Raw genomic sequence first — 19,308 nt, forward strand, 5'->3', positions numbered from 1 at the left:
TATAAAATTAAGTCATTCTCATTTTGTGTTCCCCTTCTTTTTCTCACCTATAATACCAATTACCTTATATCCATTAGTCTAAGTTGCACCAAATCCCATCAAAATTTCACAGTGCCTAAATTTGACCATATTTTATTTTATTTATTTATTAATTATTTTTTTTTGGTGTTTTAAGCCACTACATTTTGGAGTGGATTTGTCATGCGGCAGTCAGCTACTGAAACAAGGGACAAACAGGATTCACCTGTGTTAGCTACAAAGACCTGAGATAATTTCCACCAAACTATATCACAAAATTCATAAGTATTTAAACTTCAAATATTTATGCTGTTAATCCACTTGTCATAGGAAATCAAGTTTCAAACAATATATTACTTTTCCCATCTGCATAAATAAAATTTATAATAAAATTTCTGCTTGAGGCGTTGCTTTGTAAGCAAAACCCATAGATGGGTGCGTCTTAGATGAAGCTAAACTCAGGGCAGCCTGATCTGGCAATCACAGTACTGGAAGACGCAGTCCAACGGATTTGCTGCTTCTTTCCAGGGAAGGGTTATGCATCTCCGCCCAGTGCTTGTTCAGTCAATGAAATGGGAGTGAGGAGTGGCTTCAGCCACGACTGAGTAGACCCGCAAGAGCACCCATGTGGCTCTGGTTCTCTCTTCCCTTCCTCTTTTCCGAGGTAGCACGTCTCAGACAAGGGCTGCTCCTTCGGCCGTGTCCTTCTCCACGCCTGGGTGCTCTTCACTTGTGACGCTCATTTTCCTGGACTCGTTTTTGGACCTGCTCAGCCTCCTGGAGACTTTTTCTCGGAGCAGAGTGACGTAGCCAATGTGCTCATAAATAGGGTTGGTTGTCATCTTTGAAATGTACTCAGCAGCTTTTGTTTCTACGTACAGCGTTATCAAACCATCTGTCACCAGATCGTGAATGGATTCAAACCTCTTCTCGCCCACGAAGTGTTTGCCGTCATGGAAGAGCCGGTAGTTTAGGGTCTGGTTTCCAAACCGCAGGGCCAATGTGTAACATCCCGCCTGCCGCTGGCTCTCTCTGAGGATGTAGGCGCCCTCCACACCTCCGAGCAGCTCGTCAGCCTGCTCCCGGGACATGATCCCGTGAAACTCTCTTCCTAATATTTTGGTCTGTTTTCCACCTCCCGGGAACAGACGATCCTCTTGGGACGAGGTGCCTCTTGCTGTAGCTGATACAAGTACGACTTCCATATTGGAGGCTGGTAGTCCTCAGCATCCATGTCATGCTCCCCAGATGATGTCGGCCATATGCGTTCCCTGTGGGATGCCAGTGTGTCTTCCCAGTAAGGCTGCTTCTTTAAAGTGTGGCTTGCTGAAGGGCACAGGGCTGGGCAGTGCCTGCCAGTGGCCTCGGACCGTGTTTTTCTGACCATCATCGGCTTGCACCCTGTAAGCCGCGCTGCCTGGTCACTTCCTCCATCCTCTCTCAACATCTCCCTCTTTTGTGCCCGGCAGCCTTGATGCAACTGCATCAGGAACCCTTTAGGGAGCTGCATGCCCTTGACCTCTCTGTAGGAGCAGAACTCCCCCCTTCCCCAGGTCCTGATGGAAGGCAGCCTTGGCCTGCATCCCTGCAGGTTTTTCAATGGTGGCTCAGCCCTGCGCCCCAGCAAGAGTGTTGCTCTTCTGGCTTTGAAGACAAACCTGGGTTCACACCATGGATTGACCATATTTTAAAATTGTGTTCTCCCAACTTATTTTTTTCTTTTTGATTGACACTTATTTATGGGTTATAGTATGACATTTTAATACATGTTTATAACATATAATGATCAAACCAGGGCAATTGTTAAATCATCACCTCAAACATTTATTATTTAAGTTGAGAACATTCTGTTGGGGCTAGTGGCCCTGGCCCGACATGAGATGCAGCAGGCTGAGGCTGTCCTTTATCTAATCCTGTTTCCTGTGCTTATTGTTCTGAAGGCACAAGATTTTTCATCCCACATTCCTGCAGGCAGGATGTGACTTCTGATGAAGGTTTATGATGTTCTTTGCTCTATCTGCAGAGCTTGTACCCTGATCTTTGCTACCTTGTAAACTTGCTTTGTTCCTGTGCTATGCATGATTGCACACAATGAATGTTTTCTGTATGGGGCCTGGGGTATATATCCTTGTCTTTCTGTGTGCTCGCTGCAGCAGGCTGAAGAGTTTCCCCAGGGAGACGGCCTCCGGTCCCTTATCGCAGGGCCCCCTACTTTGGCCTGGAACACAACGAGGCAATAAACGTGGTGATGAATTGACTGAGTGCCGACACATTCAAAATTCTCTCAGCTATTTTGAAATATACAATGTGTGTGTGTGTGTGTGTGTAGCCAATCATGACTACCCTACTTGCTACAGAATGCTAGAAGTCATTCCTCTTACCCAAATATATTTGTTATTTCATAACAATTATTTATATTGATTTGTATTTTATAAAAATACACACATTTAGGAATGCAAATTGGTCAAAAAACAAAATATGAGGTGACACTGAGGCATAGTGATAAAGCTGCTGTCTATAGTGCCAGCATCCTGGCACCCCATGTGGGTGGTGGTTCATGTCCTGGCTGCTCTAATTCCCATCCAGCTCCCTGCTGCTACACCTTGGAAAGCTAGAAAGGATGGCTCAAGTGCTTGGGCCCCTGTACCCATGTGGGAGAAGAAGCTCCTGACTCCTGGCTTCTGATCAGCCCAGCTCTGGCTGTTGTGGCCATAGGAGGAATCAATCAGCAGAAAAGAAGGTTTCTCACTCACTCATTCAAATAAATATAGTTTAAAAAAAACAAACAAACACCAAAATTCTAATGTTTCTCTTTCTGACTCCATTAGCTACTTTTTAAAAAGATTTATTTATATTTGAAAGAGTTACACTGAGAGGAGAGGCAGAGAGAGAGAGAGGGGTCTTCCATCTGATGGTTCACTCCCCAGATGGCTGCAACGGCTGGAGCTGCACCTATCTGAAGCCAGGACCTTTTTTTGGGTCTCCCACGCAGGTACAGGGGCCCAAGGACTTGGGCCATCTTCTACTGTCTTCCCAGGTCATAGCAGAGAGCTGGATTGGAAGAGGAGCAGCTGGGACTAGATCTGGCACCCATATGGGATGCCTGCGCTTCAGGCCAGGGTGTTAACCCGTTGTACCGGCCCCTTGCTACTCTTGTGCATCATAAGCATGTACATCTATTACTTTGGAGACAACAGATCTGAGAATCATCACTATCATTCCTGACTGCCTCATGCCCTATAAATTCTCCTGCCTGTTTCCACAACCTGCTCCTGGGTTCACTGAGCTCACTTATACTTACAATTTTTTTTTATTTTTTTATTTGGTAAATATAAATTTCCAAAGTACAGTTTATGGATTACAATGGCTTCCCCCCCCCCCATAATTTCCCTCCCACTCATGCCCCTCTCATCTCCCGCTCCCTTTACCATTCCATTCACATCAAGATTCATTTTCAATTATCTTTATATACAGAAGATCGATTCAGTATATACTAAGTAAAGATTTCATCAGTTTGCACCCACAAAGAAACACAATCTGTAAAATACTGTTTCAGTACTAGTTATAGCATTACTTCACATTGGACAACACATTAAGGACAGATCCCACATGAGAAGTAAGTACACAGTGACTCCTGTTGTTGACTTAACAATTCAACACTCTTTTTTATGGCGTCTGTAATCTCCCTAGGCTCTAGCCATGAGCTGCCAAGGCTATGGAAGCCTTTTGAGTTCGCCGAATTCGATCTTATTCCGACAGGGTCATAGTCAAAGTGGAAGTTCTCTCCTCCCTTCAGAGAAAGGTACCTCCTTCTTTGATGGTCCTGTTCTTTCCACTGGGATCTCACTCGCAGAGATCTTTCATTTAGGTCTTCTTTTTTTTTCTTCCAGAGTGTCTTGGCTTTCCATGCTTAAAATACTCCCATGGGCTCTTCAGCCAGATCCAAATGCCTTAAGGGCTGATTCTGAGGCCAGAGTGCTATTTAGGACTTCTGCCATTCTATGAATTTGCTGTGTATCCCGCTTACCTTGCTGGATCGTTCTTTCCCTTTTTGATTCTATCAGTTAGTATTAGCAGACACTAGTTTTGTTTGTGTGATCCCTTTGATTCTTAGACCTATCAGTGTGATCAATTGTGAACTGAAAATGATCACTTGGGCTAGTGAGATGGCATTGGTACATGCCACCTTGATGGGATTTATACTTACAATTTAATATTAATTAATGATTCATACCAAATAAAGAAAATTTCTAGACAGGATAGATGGCACTACTCTATTTCCAATGTGTCTTGCTTTTCTTTTTATAAAACCATAAATAATATACTTGTAAATCTTTAAATGAAGCAATAAATTTTAGCTCATAGCATTTTTTTGTGAGGATTGCAAGCATAATGTATCTAGGACATTTGAAAATAGCTACAGATTCAATAAGTTGAACATTTATGCCTTTTAAAGCTTTCAAAACTGAGATTTTGAGGGCATCTTTGAATAGAATATTTAGATGTTAATTTATTCATTCAATTCAAAATAGTTGTTGTCTTCTACTTACAAACTGCCTTGCATGCCTTCCTAGCCTTCAAGCAATGATGTTAAGATTTTGAACTTCCTATTTCTGTGTTGTATTATTAAGTTTTCTTCAACTGATCTCATTCTGATCTCAGACTGTTTTAAAAACCTTTGTTTTTCTTAAACACATCTTTCTAGTATAACTACAAATTTTCTTCTAACATATATTTTCTTCCATTTCTATTGTACTTTTAAAAAAGCAATTTTATATACTGTTTTAAATTTTTATTTAAAAGACTATATCTAACCACCCATATACCAGCTCTTACTAAATTTCACATCTGTTACTAAGTCAGGGAGTTTTACAGACCATTATATTCTTATATTTCTCATTTTACTTTTTTTTTTAAACTTCTCTCACTTAGAGGGACACTGAATCTAATATAACCACACAGTTGGTTTGAACTATTCTGTGTAGGTCATCAACACTAATGCCCAACCAAGGATAATTACCATAAAAATAAAAGAGCCATCAAGCCTAAAAAAATCAGCCACTTATCTGCTGACATTCTGTATCCCTCAGTGAGTAATGCTTAATGCTTAGGGGAAGGCGTAGAACCCATTATGCTCCTAACTGTGTAAAACAATTCAAAGAAAAAAATTAGTTTTCTTCTGTTAGCTAATCCTCAGCTTGAGGCTACAACATAAGGTCTATCAGAGTCCCAGGCTTGGAAATAGTCCCCATGGTAAAATTGTGGAAAATATTCTTATAGCTAGGTGTCCTCCTGTAGGCAATATCTTCTAGGATGAATTCAGTTCCATATCACACCCTGCTGACAATTATGTTTTTAAGAATAAGCAATTATTTTCTTTCTCTTTATGTCTTAACTTTAGTTGAAAGTGACCTTTGAAATAATGGATCAAATTAAATATCCAATGATAAGTAAGTGATTTTTATGAGATATATATTTTGTTGACATTGCCATTTCCTCATTTTATTCTAACATTTACCCTTTCAGCAGAGACTTATTCATGAAAAAGAGCTGGAATCTAGTCAATAGATGGCTAATACAGCAAATCAGAAAAAGGAGAATAAGCTGTTCAACCAAATTCACAAGATTGTAAACATATGGTATGAACTTCTGGTTCTATTTCCTTGTCTTAACTGAAGGGATCCTTTTAGATTCCCACTCAAAATCATATAATTTTTATTTTGAATATGGCCCTTTACCAAAATGATGAACTGCAGTACACTGGTATGCTTAAGCAACATGTCCAGTCATTCTTAGAAAAGATGTTTTGGTGCTATAATCATTTGAGTATCTTATTTCCTAAAGTATAATATTTTTCTTGTCATAAACATGAGCATTAATGGAACCTAGTGTCTGAGAAATAGATTCTTATTTAAAATGAAGTCAAAATAGCAAAACAGAAACCAAAATAAAATCTATCTCAAATCAAATGGTCCTGGGATTCCAAGACAGCCCAATAGGGAAAGGGTGTACTGCTTACGCTAGGGATAAATGGGAAAAAAAGAGGTGAGAGAGGAAGTATATTCTCAGGGGAGAGTTAGAGAGTAAACTGCAGTGAAAATTATATGAAAAGAAGAGGGATGGCGTGGATCTGCGTGGAAGGTGCAGACATGCAGCACAATCACAGACACAACACATGATCCCAGCATCCAAGAGCCAGGGAAAGCTCCAGCTTTGGAGAGTGAGGTGAAATTAGACTGCAGTAGCCTGAGCCACTGGTGATATAGCCAGAGGGAAAGCTTGGCAGGAGCTTTGCCTGGAGCACTAAGGGAGATAGGGTATACACTAACACAGTGGAAAAAAAAATAGTAGCATGTTTCTCTTCACCATCCCCCCAACAAAGGTTCCTGATAACCAGCTGAGAGAGGGAAGGCACCATTTTGGTTGTAAGCAGCAGCTGCAGAACCTGTCGTGCACATGCCCAGCAACTGGTCAAGACAAGCACCATCTAATCAGAAGTACTAGCAGCAGTAGCTTGGGTGTGCACACTTGGCAACCAGCAGGGAGAAGGCAACATAGTGTAATGAATAAGGGCTGTGGCTGGTGGCTCTTGTGCATGTGTGTGATCCAGAAAATCTACCAGAGAGAAAAACCCAGATTCCCCTTTGACTTTGAGTCTGGCTGGCAGGATTGACAGGGCTTGGGTACCTATGCAAGACTGTGAGGTGCTCCCAGCCTTTGAATGCATCACTGGCTCCAGGGCTCCAACTGCCTTTACAGTGTACTCACAGGTGACTGGCTCTGAGAATGTCTCTGCATCTCTGTGGATGGGACAAGCTAATGGGTAAGAATGCATCCTCTGCACGCCATGACTGTGGGATCCTTGTGTGCAGAGACTGGGAATTCTGTGACTGCAGAAGATGGCTCAATGTGTAGCTAGGTCTCCGGGCAATTTATTTGAGCATCTCTACACTCTCAGAGCTTCCTGATTGCCTGGGTGGGTCATTGCAAGGTAATCCATACTCACACTGAGGACCACACAGATCCTTTGGGTGGTTCATATAGCAGCACGGATGAATATTGTACCCAGTGAGGTAGTCCTGGGCATGGATCACCTTGGAAGACAGCAGGTGAGGGTGTGATTATGCCAACAGAGATGACCATACCCTTGTTTCCATTAAAGAGGAAATCTACCAGATTCAACTTGGGTGTCACCCTGGATACTTGCACAACCTTGGAGCACTAACCAGAGTCCCCTGGCCATATCCAGCACATACCTCTCAGTATTGACCAAAATATCAGTAATCCATAGAATCATAGTTCAAAGAAAAAAGCCATCAGAGGAAAAAAAACAAGTATGTCCACAAATACCTAAAAATAAATTAAGAAATTCAAGAAACAAGAATAAGGAAAACAACACGATCCATCCTGCCAAAGGAACACAAGAACACTTCAATATTAGAATGTGAAGATGAAGAGATTGATGAAATGCCTGGAATGGAATTCTTTTATTTACTTATTTTTTTGACAGGCAGAGTGGACAGTGAGAGAGAGAGAGACAGAGAGAAAGGTCTTCCTTTACCATTGGTTCACCCTCCAATGACCGCTGCACCTGGTGCGCTGCAGCCGGTGCACCACACTGATCCGAAGCCAGGAGCCAGGTGCTTCTCCTGGTCTCCCATGCCGGTGCAGGGCCCAAGCACTTGGGCCATCCTCCACTGCATTTCCAGGCCAGAGCAAAGAGCTGGAGTGGAAGAGGGCAACCCGGGACAGAATCCAGCGCCCTGACCAGGAGTAGAACCTGGGGTGCCGGCGCTGCAGGTGGAGGATTAGCCTATTGAGCTGTGGCACTGGCCCTGAAATGGAATTCTAAAGATCAATCATAGGATTACTCAGAAACAATGAGAAGAAAATTTACTAATTGAAGAAATCCATACATGACATGAATGAAAAAGTTTTCATGAAATTGAGATTTTTCATAGAAATAAAAATGAAACATTTAAATTGAAAAATCCAATATGTCAAGTAAAAAGTATAATGGAAAGCTTTAACAACAGACTTGGTGAGGCAGAAGAAAGAATATCTGAGCTAGAGATAAATCTTTGAAAAATGTTCAGGAAGACAAAATAAAAGAAACTAGTAAAATTAAAAACATTGTTGAAGAGATATGGGATATTATCTGGTAACCCAATATAGGGGTCTTAGCAGTTACTTCAGCTTTAAAAAGAGAGGATGGATTAAAAGTTCTATTTTGTGAAATAATTTTAGAAAACTTCTCTAATTTGGGGAAAGGGATATCTAAGTACATGAGAAACATAGAACTCCTTATAGACATGACAGAAAAGATCTTCACCATGACACATTGTAGTCAAATTTCAACAGTAAAACATAAAGAAAAGAATCTCAAATATGCAGGAGAGAATTGCCAAATTACTTTCAGAGGATCTCCAATTAGACTTACAGCTGACTTCTCATTAAAACCCCTACAGGCTAGAAGAGAATGGCAAGACACAGTCCAAGTCTTAAGAGAAAAAACTGTCAACACTGAATACTGTACCCTGCAAATCTCTCCTTTATGAATGAGTGTGAAATGAAGACTTTCTAAACAAACAGAAATTGAAAGAAATTTCACCACTGATCCAGCCTTACAAAAGATGCTCTAGGATGTGCTATACACAGAAACACAGCAATATAATCCTAATTATGAAAGCATATGAAGGCAGAAAATTTCCTATTAAAAGTACAAAGAAAATCCAAAGCAAGCAATAGGAACATTTACGTAAATATGGCAGGGCCAAGTTGTTACTTATCAATAGTAAAATTGAATATCAAAGGTCTAAACTCTCCAGTTAAGTTACATACTGTCTGAATGGATTAAAACACAAGACTCATCTATTTGCTGCCAATAAGAAACATACCTCATGAACAAATATACATGCAGATTGAAAGCAAAAGGGCAGGAAAAGATAATCCATGCCAACAGAAAGCAGAAATGAGCAGGTATAGCCATCCTAACATTAGATGAAATAGACTTTAACCAAAAATTGTTAAAAGAAACAAGGAAGGGCACTATGTAATGATTACAGGATTCAACAGGAAGGTATGACTATAATAAATGTATATGCCTCCAATGCCAGGGAATTTAAAACAAATATGAATGGATTTAAAGGGAGACAGACTCCATTACAATATGAATCAGAGACTTCAATATTCACTTTCATCAATGGACATGGAGTCAACAAAAATCAGAGATAATTGACACTAGGACCAAATAGACTCAACTGATATCTAGAGAACTTTTCATCATATTGTTGCAGATTACACATTCTTTTAATATGTGGAACTAATATGGAACCTTCACTAGGATAGGCCATAAAGCAAGTCTCAGCAAATTCATAAATATTGATATCATACCATGCATCTTTTGTGACCATAAAGGAATGAAGCTGGAAATTAACAATTCAAAAATCTTGAAAACATATGCAAACATATGGAGACTGAACAACATGCTCCTGAATGAATAGTGGGTCATAGAAGAAATCAAAAAAGAAATGAAAAAAATTCTGGAAATGAATGAAGACAATAATAAAACATAGCAAAACTTATGCAATAAAGGAAAAGCAGTGTAAAGAGGGAGGTTTATAGCAACGGGTAGTCACAAAAAAAATTGGCGAAGACCAAATAAATAAGCTATCAATTTTTCATCTCAAGAAAAACACCAAACAAAACTGAAAATTAGAAGAAATAATTAAAATTAGACAACAAAATTGAAACAAAAAAAATACAATGATCAGTGGAACAAAGATATTTTTTTTTAAAAAAATCAACAACATTGATACACAACTGGCCCAACTATCCAAAAGAGGAGGGAGAAAACAGAAATCAGTAAAATCAGAGCTGAAAAAGGAAATGTAACAATCGATACCACAGAAATAAAAATGAATATTTTTTATTTTTTTGACAGGCAGAATTAGACAGTGAGAGAGACAGAGAAAAAAGTTCCTTTTTCCGTTGGTTCACCCCCGAAGTGGCTGCCATGGCTGGCGTGCTGCACCGATCTGAAGCCAGAAGCCAGGTGCTTCCTCCTGGTCTCCCATGCGGGTGCAGAGCCCAAGGACCTGGTCCATCCTCCACTGCACTCCTGGGCCACAGCAGAGAGCTGGACTGGAAGAGGAGCAACTGGGACAGAATCCGGCACCCCAATTGGGACTAGAACCCAGGGTGCTGCCACCACAGATGGAGGATTAGCTAGGGAGCTGTGGTGCTGGCCAAAAATGAATCTTGAGAAATTACTACAAAGGGCCCTGCACCAACAAATTGTGAAATCGAGAAATAATGGTTAGATTTCTGGACACATACAATCTACCAAAATTGAGTAATGAAGACATAGAAAACCAAACAGACTAATCACCAAGATGGAGATTGAATCAGTAATAAAGAACATCCAAACCTGGGGGCCAGAGCTGTGGCATAGTGGGTAAAGCTGCCACCTGCAGTGTTGGCATCCCATATGGGCACCAATTTGAGTCCTGGCTGCTCCACTTCCAGTCCAGCTCTCTGCTATGGCCTGGGAAAGCAGTAGAAAATGGCCCAAGTCCTTGGGCCTTTGCACCCACGTGGGGGCACAGAAGAAGAAGCCCATGACTTCGGATCAGCACAGCTCCAGCTGTTGTGGCCAACTGGGGAGTGAACCATCGGATAGAAGACCTCTCTCTCTGCCTATACTTCACTCTCTGGGTAACTCTGGATTTCAAAATAAATAAAGCTTTTAAAAAAGACCATACAAACCAAGAAAAACCCATGACCAGATGGCTTCAGTGCTGAATTCTACCAGACATTCAAAAAAGTACTAATTCCAATTCTTCTAAAGCTACTCAACACAATTGAATGGGAGATAATCCTCCCAAATTCCTTCTGTGAAGCCAGCATCACCTTAATTCCTAAACCAGAAAAGATACAACAAGAGAGAGAACTATAGTTCAATATCTTGGATGAATATAGATTTGGAAATCCCAAACAAAATACTAGCTAATCAAATCCAACAACACATCAGGAAGATCATGCACCTGGACCAAGTGAGTTTTTCCCTAGTATGCAGGCAAAGTTCAAAATTCACAAATCAATAAATGTTATACCTCACCTTACCAAACTGAAGAACAAAAACCATACGTTTATCTCAATACATGCAGAGAATGCATTTGATAAAATACAACACCCTTTAATGATGGAAACTTTTAGCAAATTGGGTAAAGAAAGAACATTCCTCAACAAAATCAAGGCAATTTATGAGAAAACCACATCCAGCATCCTATTGAATGGGGCAAAGTAAGAATTATTCCTGCTAAGATCTGGAAACAGAAGATTGGCCATTTGATAGACAATATAGTCTTGGAAGCTTTAGCCAGATCCATTAGGCAAGAAAAATCAAAAGCATACAAATTGGAAAAGAGGAAGTCAGACTATTGTTATTTGCAGATGATATGATTCTATATATAGGGGAATGGAAAAACTCACTCAGACTATCAGAACTCATAAAAACTCATAAAAGATTTGGCAAAGTGTCAGGATATAAAATTAACACACAAAAATCAATAGCTTTTGTATACACAGACAATGCCATGGCTAAGAACTTGTAAGATCAATCCCATTCACTGTCACTATAAAAAATTCAACGCCTTTGAATAAATTTAACCAAGGAGGTCAAAGGTCTATATGATGAAAATTACAAAACATTAAGAAATAGAAGACAAAAAAATGGAAAAATCAAAACGTCCATACTACCAAAGCAACTCACAGATTCACTGTGAGCTAATCAAAATACCAATTACATACCCTGCAGATCTAGAAAAAAAATATGCTGAAGCTCATATGGATACCAAAGAGACCTAGAATTGCTAAATCAGTCTTAAACAACTAAAACAATGCCAGAGACATCACAAGATCAAATTTCAAGACTTACTGCAATGCAGTTGTAATGAAAATATCCTAATACTGAACAAAAATAGATATGTATACCAATGTAACAGAATAGAAACTCTAAAAATGAAGCTATGCATTTCCAAACAACTTATCTTTGGCAAAGGAGCTAAAATTGATCCTTTGAGAAAAGACCATCTCTTTTCAACAAATGGTGCTGGGAAAACTTGATCTACTCATGCAGCAGTATGAAACAAGACCCTACCTTGCACAAAAGTCAACTCCAAATGGATGAAGGACATAAATCTATGACCCAATACCATCAAATTACTAGACAAAAACAGGGAAAGTCTGCAACACATTGCAAAGACTTCTTGGAAAAGACCCCAGAAGCAAGGAAATCAAAGCCAAAATTGACAAATGGGATTACATCAGCTGAGAAGTTACTGCACTGCAAAATAAACACTCAGCAAAGTGAAAAGGCAACCAACAGAATGGGAAAAAAAATTTGCAACTGCATAACTGATAAAGGGTTAATATCCAGAATCTATAAAGAGCTCAAAGAATGTAACAACAGCAAGATAAACAATCCGGTTAAGGAAAAAAAAAAAAGAAGAAATGGGCAAAAGAATTGCATGGGAATTTCTCAAAAGAGGAATTTCAAATGGCCTACAGACACATGAAAAAATGCTTGAATTACTAGCCATTGGAGACATGCAAATTAAAACTCAATGAGGTTTCACCTTACCCCAGATACAATGGCTCTCATACTGAAACCATTAAAAAATAAATACTGGTGTGTCTGTGTGGGTACAATCTGTTGAAATCTTTACTTAGTATATACTAAATTGATCTTATGTATATAATTAAAAAAATCTTAATGAAGAATGGGATGGGAAAGGGAATAGGAGATGGGATGGTAGTTATGGGGGGGAAACCACTATAATCCAAAAGTTGTACTTCCTAAATTTATATTTACTAAATAAAAGTTTAAAAATCAACACTGGCCAGGATTTGGGGAAAAAGATACCCTAATCTATTATTGGTGGGAATGTAGACTGGTACAGTCACTGTGGAAGAGAGTATGGAGATACTCAGAAATTTGAAAAAGGATCGTATGACCCAGAAATCCCACTCCTGGGAATTTACCCAAGGGAAATGAAATCAGCATATGAAAGAGTTATCTGTATGTCCATGTTCATTGCAGCTCAATCCACAATAGTTAAGCTATGTAATCAATCCAGATGTCTACCAACTGATGACTGGATAAAGAAATTTTATAGATAGATAGATAGATAGATAGATAGTGTAGAATACTACTCAGCCATAAAATATATTGAAATCGTGTTTCTGAAAAATGAATGAAACTGAAAATCATAATATTTATTAAAATAGGCCAGTCCCACAATGACTGATACCATAATTTTTTCCTGATTTGCAGTAATCAATAAAGTAACAAAAATATAACATATAGGTATGAAATTGACATTGAGATTCCATGATTGTTTACAGTCCTTGTCTCTACTGTTGAGACACAGCACTTTTTTTCTGTTTAACTCTTTACTTAGTGTAGAGTTAATCTTTTGAGTAAATTAAAATATCTTTTTCTAAAAATTGAGAGGGAACAGGAGAGGAAAGATGAAGAATGGAAGGAATATGGGTGGGAGTGAGAGTAGGATGGAGGGAGACTAGGGTGGAAAATATCACTTTGTCCCTAATTCTGTATATATGAAATACATGAAATTTGTATACATTAAATGAAATTTTTAAGAAAGCAAATGTTATTAAGCTGAACAACCACTACAGTATCATATGGTACTTACTACCATATAATAAGGCCTGCCCATTTCACTCAATTACAGATATTATTACTTCATATTTTCTAGTAGCAAACTGAGCCTCAGTAAGGCTTAATAATTTATCTAAAGTTATACAACCTAAAAATTGGCAATTAAAAACAAAGTTTAGAGCCTGTCTTCCTAATACATATTAATTACTTCTCAGTGCTTTTCATGTTCACAATTTAAGCTTTAGACTGGAGTGGGCTTTATATTACAGTAAGTGGTGCTACTACAAGTGATGCCAGAATCCCATCTAAGCACCAACTCATGTCCTGGCTGCTCTATTTCTGACCAGTTCCTTGTAAAAGGACCTGGGAAAGCAGCAGAAAGTGGCCTAAGTGGGCTTCGGTCACCAATGTTGGAGAACTGGATGGAATCCCAGAAGGAGTTCCAGGCTTCTGTTTTCAGCTTGGCCCTACTGTGGCTGTTACAGCCATTTGGGGATTGAACCAGTGGATAGAAAATATCTCCTTTTCTCTCTTCCAACTCCTTTCTGACACTCTGTCTTCCCAATAAATAAAAAAAAAAAATAAGCTTTAAATTGTTGGCAAGACTTTGCTGGGATAAATTTCTTTGAAATATAAAAAGATAACTTATATTGGATAAACAAGAACCCAGCATTGAACCAGCACGTATCAAACCCAAAACACTCTGCTCATCCCTGCATCATGTAACAAATGTAACATGTATTCAATCATCCCTTCAATGTTAACTGAATATTTTTATGTTTCATTTATATTTATTAAAAATTTATTTTTATTTATTTGAAAATCAGAGTTTCAGAGATAGAAGAAGAGGTAGAGGTAGAGGTAGAGGTAGAGAGAGAGAAAGAGAGAGAATTCTCCATCTGCCAGTTCCTTCCCCAATTGGCTGCAATGGTTGGAGCTGTGCCGATCTGAAACCATGAGCCAGGAGATTCTTCCAGGTCTCCCACGCAGGTGCAGGGACCCAAGGACTTGCACTGTCCTCCACTGCTTTTCCAGGCCATAGCAGAGAGCTGGATTGGAAATGGAGCAGCTGGGACTTGAACAGGCATCCATATGGGATGCCGGCACTGTAGGCAGCAGCTTCACCCGCTACGCCACAGTGCCACCTCCTATACTTATATTTATAATTGCAGGAGATTATTTTTATCTTTATTTCACAGATGAAGAAACTGATAAGATCATATAGCTCCATGAAATGTTAATTAGTTTATGTCTAACATCAGAGCTGAAGCTTCCAACCATCAAAGCTATTAATTTTTGAGAAGTCACTCAGATATCGAAGAAAGTCATGATTGTTGTCTTTATAAAAAAATGGAGAAATGCTCTAGAATATGTAGCTTAAAAAGGAAATCTTATCTGACACACTTGTAATTACATGATTTTAATACAAAATTGTTTTAAATTTCAAATGAGACAGCAATAATTAACTCACCCTCCTTTAATTCTTTTTCTTTCAATTTCTCATGTTACCTAATTTTTAATCACTTAATTTCTGGCTTCACATCTTTCCACTTTTTCTATATGAAACCAAACCCAAATACAGATTTTCCAGAGGGCTTATTGCATAAGAAACTATTTGTGAGTTGAAGAAATTGATATTTCAGAAAAATGAGACCATGCGTATCAAACAGAACAACTTGCCACTTCCACGATTCATGTGAAGCAGGCAAATGTTGCTCTTTTGAGTCATATTTTGGCCTTTAATGTTATTCTCTTCTAAAAGGAACCAGAGGTCCCTGGGTTATAGCCGATTCAGTTGTCTGTAGAAGAAAGAAGAGGACTCTAGGATTTTCAACAACTTTTATTTTTATTTATTTGAAAGTCAGCCTTACAGAGAGAATGGGAGAGACAGAGAAAGAGAGAGATCTTCCATCTGCTAGTTCAAACTCCTGGTGATCAATAAAGAGAGGATTTAGGTCAGGCTGAAACCAGCAGTCAGTAGCTTCATCCTTGTCCCCAGTGTGGGTACAGCGACCCAAGAATTTGAGCCATCTTCTATTGCTTTTCCCAGGGCATTAGCAGGGAGCTGGATTCTAAGTGGAGCAACTGGAACAAGAACTGGTGTCCACATGGGGTTCCAGCATCACAGGCAGTGGCTTTACTCTCTAACCACAATACCAGCTCCTACTCTAGGATGTTTTCAAAGATCTAATTATTTAAAAGCACTTTTACAGCAAAATTAGGAGGAAGTTACAGAATTTTCCCATTTAGTTTTATCCCTACACATGTGTATACATCATCTCTCATCAATATTCTCCAACACAGGACATTTGAATAGTTAATGGACATATACCAACACAGCATAATGACCCAAAGTGCATAGTTCAGATTACAATTCATGCTGGGTGTTTGTGTTGTACATTCTATATGTTTATACAAATATAGAATGACATGTATTCACTACTACAGTGTACAGAATATTTTCGCTGCCCTGAAATTCCTCTGTGTTAATCCCATTCAAACCTCTTTCCCACACCTAAGCTTTAACAACCACTGCTCTTTTTGCTGTATCTGCATAATAGCCACAGCTACTCCACTACCTGTGGTCAACTGCAGTATGAAAATATTAAATGGAATATTCCAGAAATAAATGAATCATTAATTGCATACCATTCTGAGCAGTGTGATAAAATTCACTCTGTCCAGTTCTGAAATAAAGCAGATGATTCTTCTTCAAATGTGTTCACAGAAAGTCAATAGTAGCTTAATGCTACATCAGAAACTTACATTATTCACCTCAGTTCATCTCGCCACTCAGGCACCATATCTCTCATACTGTCACACCAGAAGGGTTAGTACAACAAGATATTTTGAAGGAGATGAGTCACATACCATTTATCACAGTATGTTGTTATAATTGTTCTATTTAGTTATGAGTTATTAATTTTTTACTGTACCTAATTTACAAATTAAACTTTATCAAATATATGGATATAGGAAAAAAATCACAGTATAGTCATCTCTCATTATCTTCAGGGAATTGGTTTTCAGTTCTTCCACCACAGATATCAGAATCCATGGAGACTCAGGTCTCCTATGTGAGATAGCATAGTACTTGCATATGGACTATTCACATCCCTTGCATACTTTAAATCTCTTGAGTACTTATGAATACGTAAGACAATGTAAATGATATGCAAATAGTTCTACTATATAGCCTAAAGAATAGTAAGAAGAGTCACTACACATTCAGTACAGATACAATTTGTTTTTGGAATATTTTTGATCTTTGGTTTGGTGAATCCAGCTATATACACATTAGGTCTTCTTTATCCTCAAGTTCTACATCTGTAGATTCAACAGTAGATAAAAATTTTCAGAAAAATTGTACTGAGCATATGTATATTTTCTTTTAATTGTACCACAAATAACAATTATTTACATGGCAGTTATTATTTATTAGATATTATAGGTAGTCCAGAGATGATTTAAAGTATACAGGAGAATGAATACAGGTTATATGCAAATACTATGCATATGCATACATTATGTATTCATTTTACACACACACACACACACATATATATATATATATATATATATATATATATATATATATACATATGTATTCAGTTCCATATAACACACTTCCATAATCATGGATTTGGGTATCGATGGCAAGGGTGTCCTAGAATCAATCCCTTATGGATACTAGAAAACAACTGTATAGAATTTGGTACTAGCTATGGCTTCAGAGCATCTACTGAGGTCTTAAAATATGGGCACTAGCTGTAGATAAGGTGGGACTTACTATAGTTTTTCATTTTCCAGAATGTCACATAGTGAAAATCATATGGTATGTAGCCTTTGCAGAGTAATTTATTTAACAATATACATTCAACATTCCTTCATATATATCATGGCTTATTAGCACATTGCTTTTTAGCACTGAATATTATTCTATTATCTGGATATAATACAGTGTATAGATCCTGGAAGTTATGAATACAGTTTCTATAAAACCAATGCACAGTTGTTAGTCTGGACATGTTTTCAACTCTTAGGTAGAATATGGGATTTTTTTGTGTGTGTATGTGTCAAAGAATGTGGTCACAGTACTCAATGGTTATAATAATAACAATAAAACCAAGTGAAAGAGAGGGAGCCTAAATTAAAAGCTAGTGACTAAGGAGAAAAACATTGAGTTGTAATGGAGAAAGCAATCAGAACAGGTTGGTGTCGATGCTAACAGGAAAAAGTAACAAAAGTTGTGCTAAGGGCAGGTTTTTGGCTTGGTAGTTAAGATGCCCACATCCTATACTGGAGTAATTGGGTTCAATGCCTTGCTTCATCTCCTGACTCCAGCTTCCAGCTAATGTAGACCCTGGGAAGTAGCAGTTAGGACTCAACTGACTGGGTCTCTGTTACCTACCTTGATTGATTTTCCATTTCCTGGCTTTGACTCAACACAGCCCCAGGTGCTTTGCATTCTGGAATTGGGTCACGAGATGGGACCTCTTTCTGCTGTCTACCGCAAAAATAAATTTTTAAAAAATTCTGCTAAAAGTGATGTATACGTATTAGCTTTTAGTCACTTTAATAAAGATATTTGAGAGTATCTTTTTAGGAAGAAAAGTTTTATATTGGCTTACAGCATAGAATTCTGCAGTTCAAGATGAGGTGGCCCTATTGATTTTGGTGAGGCTGGAGGATGGCTGAGAGATGATCACATGCTGAGCCAGCAAGCAGAGAAAAACACAGGGAGCATACTCTTTACCTAACCCGTATGTTGTCTCTCTCTATACTGCCATCATGTTCAACCGTTGGCTCTACCCTAGCAATATAATCCAACCCAAGTACTTCTCGAAAGCTCCCACCTCACACACCATCTTAAATCAAGAGTCCACCCTAATCTACCAAGTATTAGCATTAATCCATTAACTATTAGTGTAGGACTTTGGAGTTTATGCACAAAGTCTTATTCCATCTGTAACAGTATAGAAAGGTAAGCTTTCCTGATGTCTATGGAGAGACTGTGTAATGGACCATCAGAATCCCATGAGTGTGACCCTGAAGGTTCAGTCAATTGTAAGATTATAAAATACAAGCATGGATTTGATTTTTAGGAAAATAAACTTTAGAAAGGAAGGAGGGTGTTATACAACTGAGAAATTTTCAACAATAGCAATTGAAGAGAGAGAAAGCCATACACTGTACGTATGTGTGATAACTATCCTTAAAGATGCCTCTCAGTGATTTTCGCCTCCTGGTAGTGACACTCTGGTGTTTCTTTACAGCTGACCTGGGTAGCCAATTCTTATATATGAATAACGTTGCAGTTTCTATCTTACACTGTCCTGGATTACTCACTTTGAAGGAAATGAGCCCTGTATGTCAAGGAACTCAGACAACCCTCTGGAGAAAAATATGCTCATGTATCAAAGATTGGAAACCTCCTGCCAATAAGCAGCATTAGTTTGCTAGAAACATGTGTGAACCATTGTGGAGGTGGGACCTCCGGCCTCAGTCAGGACCTCGCTGACATCGTGCCTGGAACGCAGGAGAGATCTTCAGTCAGAACAACGCAGGTGACCTGTTCCTGATTTCCTGATCCACAGAAAGTGTTT

At 38.7% G+C, this 19,308-nt stretch overlaps 2 pseudogenes; one reads left to right on the top strand and one right to left on the bottom strand.

Moving 5' to 3' along the window:
• Positions 1–692: 692 nt before the first annotated feature.
• On the bottom strand, positions 693–1,528 carry LOC133756575 (beta-chimaerin-like; annotated as a pseudogene).
• Positions 1,529–6,707: 5,179 nt separating this feature from the next.
• LOC133756576 (mannose-P-dolichol utilization defect 1 protein-like) overlaps positions 6,708–19,308 on the top strand; it is a 103,311-nt pseudogene continuing 90,710 nt past the window's right edge.

This window comes from Lepus europaeus, chromosome 3 (genome assembly GCF_033115175.1).
Source record: "Lepus europaeus isolate LE1 chromosome 3, mLepTim1.pri, whole genome shotgun sequence".
NCBI lineage: Eukaryota > Metazoa > Chordata > Mammalia > Lagomorpha > Leporidae > Lepus > Lepus europaeus.